Here is a 5,792-nt window from a genome sequence, read left to right on the forward strand (position 1 = left end):
ACTCATTCAATCAACAAACATTTTTGTGTACCTGTTATGAATTAGGAACTGTTCCAAGCACTAAGAAAATTATAGTAATCAAAACAAAAACCCATGCCTCTTTGAAGCTTGTTTTCAGGGAAAAGACAGATAATAAGGAAAAACAAACCAACAACAAAAAAAAGAAAACTATTTTTTTTAACTGTCTGTTAATGATGATATACTGCTGTGGGAAAAAAATGTGAACTTGTAATAGGGACTGATGCAGGTTAAACTGTGTGTTCAAGGAGTTAGTTACTGATAGAGTTATATTTGACCAAAGGGCTGAAAGATGAAAGGAAGCCTGGCGTATAGTTATATTGAAGCACTTTTCCAGGAAAAAGGGACAAACTTCTGTCACTAAAGAACATTAAGGAGGCTAACATTTGTGACAAAGGGGAAGTACAATGAAGGCAAGACCATAGAGGCAGAGGAGGGTCTTGTGGGCTCTTCAGTTTTCATCTAGCATAACTCGCTCACTGTGAACAGTGCATGGTTGTTGAATAAATGAAAGAACAATCTCCATAATGATCAGATTTAAGTATTCCACTTCATTCTACCACAAACCAAAAGAAAAACTCAGTTGAACTCACCAGGTCTACATCAAACAAATGCAGGTACTATTAACAAGTATTTGTGCAGGTAGGTATATCCTAATAACACCTCTCATTGGTTCAAAACCTTATTGAAAGAAAATTGAAAAAAAATAGTGATATCTATAAAAATGTGTTTCATTAGTTTTAACTTAGCCACCTATGATAAAGAACCACTGGCTAATGTTTTAGTTACAGGAATAGATTTTTTCCCCCAAATAGCTTCCAAAAAGTATCTTTACAAAAATTGTCCTAGAAGAAGAATGAGATTATTGATAAACATTTTGTACCAAGCAACCCATGATTATTCTTAAAAGTAGCCAGCTATGCTTTGAGATATTTTCTTTCATGATTCTTAACTCAACATCTTTGTTTCAGTTATCTAATGTTGTGTAACAAAACATCCCAAAACTTAGTTTACTATTTACTCACAATGTGTGAGTCAGCAATTTGAGCTGAATTCAAGTGAGAGTTCCTTCTACTTGTTTATGAGTCCTCAGATGGAATGGTTCCTGATTTTCCACATGTCCTTTCACCCTCTAGATGCTAGACTAGTCCTTTTTAAATGATTGTAGAAGCATTCAGAAGTTGCTGTTTAGAGACAATTCTCCACGAATCCCTCACATTTCTACATGGCTAGGCATTTATGGACAATTTAAGAATGTTTGTATAAGGGGTTATAGCAAGCTAGTAATGTGTTATCAGGGAAGACTTTCTTATATTCCAAAGTAATAAACACAATGTCTCCTTTGGAGCAAAGTTTAGGCAAGTTTTTTAGCATCACCTTACGGGATCGGGGGGTTCAAAGCTGGACACAGATTAGCTGTGTGTTCAGAATTCACCTAGGCCCATGTTGAATCACCCCTGTGGGACTTGGAAGATAAAAGAGATCAGTGAGAGCATGAAGTTCAAGCTGCCTGCTACCCTAGAAGTTATAAACTGTGCAAAACCATTTGGTCTGGTTGTCTCCTTACTGACTAAGTCTGTGGAAGTGTGACAAGTTGACCTAGCAGCACCTTGCCGTTTAGGGACTACTTGATTGCAAGCCTTTCCAAATAGTAGACTTGAAAATAAAAGCAGTGTCACTTTTGCCACATTCTATTGGTCAAAGCATGTCCCAGGGCCATACCAGATTCAAGCCTTGAGGGATTAGACTCTGTGCTTTGATGGGAGGAGTGAGAAAGACACGTTAGAAAGGAATATGTGTAATTGTAGAATTCTCTCTTCTGTGTATCTTGTAACCTCTTGTTCATAATTTTTATCTCTTTGAATCTGTAAACTCATAATTCCTTCAATTTATATTTATTCTCCTAATCTTCTCTTCAGCTCTGTCTAATCTGTTATAAACAAGTTCACTGAGATTTCCGGCTTTCTACAGAAGTATAACAAATACATAAAAATGTGCATAAATCACAAGTATAAACAGCTTGATAAATTTTCACAAATTACCAAAAACCTTGTAACTAGAACCTAGATCAAGAAAGAAAATATCACCAGCATTCTCAAGACCTCCCTTATGCCCCTACCTAGTCACTACATACTCCCCAAGGATAAGCAATAGTTTTGCTTGTTTCTGAACTTTATGTATGAATGGAATCATATGTATGTATTCTTTTGTGTCTGTCTAACTTAGTTCTACATCACGTTTGTTAGAATCATCTATGTTATGATTCAGTTCACATTCTCTGAACACAATGCTATTATGTTAGAAAATAATATCTAAAAGTTAAGATTTTTAAAAATGTATTTTTAAAATTTAGAACACACTAATAAATAATTTATATCAAATAAGAAAGAACCCATATTTGAAATTAGAAAATATACTTAAATATGTAAAAATTATTACATCTCAAAACTTATGAGATGAGGCTAAATTTTTATTATATGAGAATTTAAATATGCTAATATATAAGAAAAGAAAAACAGCAGCCAATTAAGTAGCTAAGCATCAAACTTGACAATTAGTATACGATTAATAAAATATCCCCCAAACAACTATAGAAAGGAAAAAAAAAAAAGGGTAGAAATAATATAGACATACAGACATAAAATTGTTAAGATTGTCAGAGACAAGTTTACTTTTTCTCTTCAAAGATTAATACATTTTAAAATATCTACCAAAATTAATGAAAAAAATTTGGATTAGTTACAAAAATGTCCCAGATCCTATATGCTTCCCTGTAACTACTCCTTTGATAACATAACATTGTAACTTTAAAAGAGTTGTACCTTATTTCCTGAATCTTTTAATGTGGGCTGGCTTTGTGACTTGTCGTGGTCAATAGAGTATGAAAGAAGTGCCAGTGTTCCATTTCCAAGCACGACGTCAAGAGTCCTTTAGTGCCTATGTTCTCTTTTTGCTCTGACTCCACTTTGAGAACAAGTAAATGCCAGCTAACCTGCTAAAGAATAAGAAATCAAGTGAGGAAGAGCTTAGTCCTCCTTATTGAGTCCAGCCAGTACAAACAGAACCACCTAGTTGTCTGCTGCTAATCACAGACGTGCACGTGGGTATCTCTAGGCCCTTGGAGACCAGATGCTCTGCTAGCCAACACACACACATATGAACTTAAACGAGCTTATTGTTTTAAGCATATAGGTTTTGTGGTTGTTGGTTACACAACATTATGGTAGCAGTAGATAACCACACAGAACCCATTATAATAGCATATTATGTATTTCCAAAGAATATAATTTATAAGTTAAAAAACCTCTTCTTAATTTTAATAATGTTGATGAGTAATCAGCAAGCTATAAGAATTATAGAAATAAAATAATTTATTAATTTTTTATTGTTTTTTAATAAGATGAAAAGGTACTCAACTGAACTCAGGTTAAGTTTAAAAAGGTGTTGTGGACTTCCACCCCGGCACCGAGGCCCGGCTGCAGGTTGCCTAGGCGGTGAAGTCGGGATGCGCGTGATGCGGAGCTCCAGCCCCGGTGCGCTGGGGCAACATGAAGAAAACGTCACAGGTGAGCCCAGCGCCCCGGGAGGGCCCCAACCCTTCCTCTCTGGGGCACGGGGGTCCTTTCCTGCGGAGGCCGGTGCCTCCCCTCACCCCAGGCCGCCTTCCCTCCATCCACTCCAGGGACCTCACCCTCAGGGAGTCAAGAAGAAAACCTGCACCCCAAATATCAGTCGTAAGATCAAGGAAGAGCCCAAGGAAGAAGTAACCCTCAAGAAGGAAAAGCGTGAAAGGGATACAGACAAAAGCGTGAAAGGGATACAGACGGACAGCGAGAGGGCCATGGACAGGGCGGGGGGTGCCCAGAAGTGTTCCGGTCCCACTCCATCTTTGAGCAGGGCCCAGATGAAATGATGAAGAAAAAGGGGAACTAAGGCTGTGAATGTGTCGGACATGGGGACCTCTCACAACATCAACATCAAAAAGAACAAGAGGGAGACGGATGAAGAAGCAGAACAGATCCTGTGCACGCTGGAGAAGGATGATTTCATCGATGACCCTGGGCTGAGGAATGACACTCGAAATATGCCTGTGCAGCTGCTTCTGGCTCACTCGGGCTGGCTTTTTAAGGAAGAGAATGAAGAACCAGATGTTAAACCTTGGCTCAAGGAAGAGGACATGGAGGTGGGAGGGGCCTGCTGTGAAAGTGAAAGACGAGCCACGAGATGAGAGGAGGAGGCCAAGATGAAGGCTCCCCCCAGAGCAGCCAGGAAGTCCCCCGGCCTCCTGAAGGATATGTCTGTGGCAGAGCTTTCAGAAAGCTGAGCCTCACGTAGGAGGAAGACTGCTGTTCCTGCAGGTGCAAGACTGGCTCCCCGGGGGCTTCCCTGGTGGCGCAGTGGTTGAGAGTCCGCCTGCCGATGCAGGAGACGCGGGTTCGTGCCCCAGTCCGGGAAGATCCCACATGCCGCGGAGCGGCTGGGCCCGTGAGCCACGGCCGCTGAACCTGCGCGTCCGGAGCCTGTGCTGCGCAACGGGAGAGGCTACAACAGTGAGAGGCCCGCGTACCGCAAAAAGTAGCCGGCCAGCCGCCTACTCTGGATGTCGAGCCTACCAAATCAGCGGTGCAGAGCGAGGACGGACAGATGGTGGTTATAAAGCAGGAGAAAGACCGGGAAGCCAGGCTGGTAGAGAATGCTTGTACCCTAACCGAGGGTCAGGTTGGCAAGCTGCTCATCTGCAAGTCGGGGAAGGTGCAGCGCCTCCTGGGCAAGGTGACTCTGGACGTGACGATGGGGACCGCCTGCTCTTTGCTGCTGTCCTGTCTGTAGGCCTTGGAGACAGTAGGATGGGTGAGACGACAGTCCTGGGACACGTAAAGCACAAACTTGTATGCTCTCCCAATTTTGAATCCGTGTTGGATCACAAACACTGGTAAAATAAGCAGACGGAGGATGGTGGTGGCCGTGCTAACAGAGGTTGCTGCCTGCTCCAGACGTTGTGATCTAAAATCTGTTCGACCCAAAAGGGGCCTGTTTAGCCCAGCCACTGTCCCCGTTTTGTCCACAGGGCCCACGTGGCTCCCTCCCACAGCAGCTGTGAACGGCGCAAAGACCTTCCCACAGCACCGAAACTGCTTGCTGCTGGGCGTCTTGTCCCTGCTACTTATTTTTATAGTTATGTTTCAGCTCTTCAACTGACTGCATCCTCCCCAGGTGGAGAGGGGACGTTCTGTGGGAAAGGACAGGCTCCTTCTCTTGGTAACGTCTTGGTTCTCAGGGAAGAAAATGGAAGGATGGCTGCTGCTGCTTTTGCTCCCTCCTTCCTCCCTAGGGGCGGTGCCCAAGAGAGAGCAGGGACTTGAATCTGAGACTCAGTCGCAGCTCTGTCTCTTACCAACTGTGTGACTGGACAAACTACCTAACCTTTCTGAGCCTTATATTCCTCTTCTGACAAAAATGAGGGTGATACCTACCTTCCAGGGTTGGTGTGACGATGAAATGGAATATTGGCAATGAAAAATCCTTGCACAAGGCCAGACATACAAAGTTGCCACTCAATTAATGTTAGATTAGTTTACCGAAAAAACAAAACAAAAAAATGGTGTTGTGATATCTGTAGTTAACACTTAAAAATATTCATAGAAATTGTCTTCTATTGTAGTTTACTTAAAATCAACATACTGAGCAGTAGGAATGACTTTTGGGAATTCATTGCTGGAATACATAATTGCTATATATTTGAAATATTTCATATCTCAAGGAGTTAAAAGAAA

The 5,792-nt window shown here is 41.8% G+C and overlaps 1 pseudogene; it reads left to right on the forward strand.

Annotated features, from left to right (window-relative positions):
- The first annotated feature begins 3,523 nt into the window (after nucleotides 1-3,523).
- LOC114902429 lies at nucleotides 3,524-4,955 on the forward strand (annotated as a pseudogene).
- Nucleotides 4,956-5,792: the final 837 nt, after the last annotated feature.

This window comes from Monodon monoceros, unplaced genomic scaffold (assembly GCF_005190385.1).
Source record: "Monodon monoceros isolate NGI ecotype Baffin Bay Population unplaced genomic scaffold, NGI_Narwhal_1 Super_Scaffold_20, whole genome shotgun sequence".
NCBI classification, from domain to species: Eukaryota; Metazoa; Chordata; class Mammalia; order Artiodactyla; family Monodontidae; genus Monodon; species Monodon monoceros.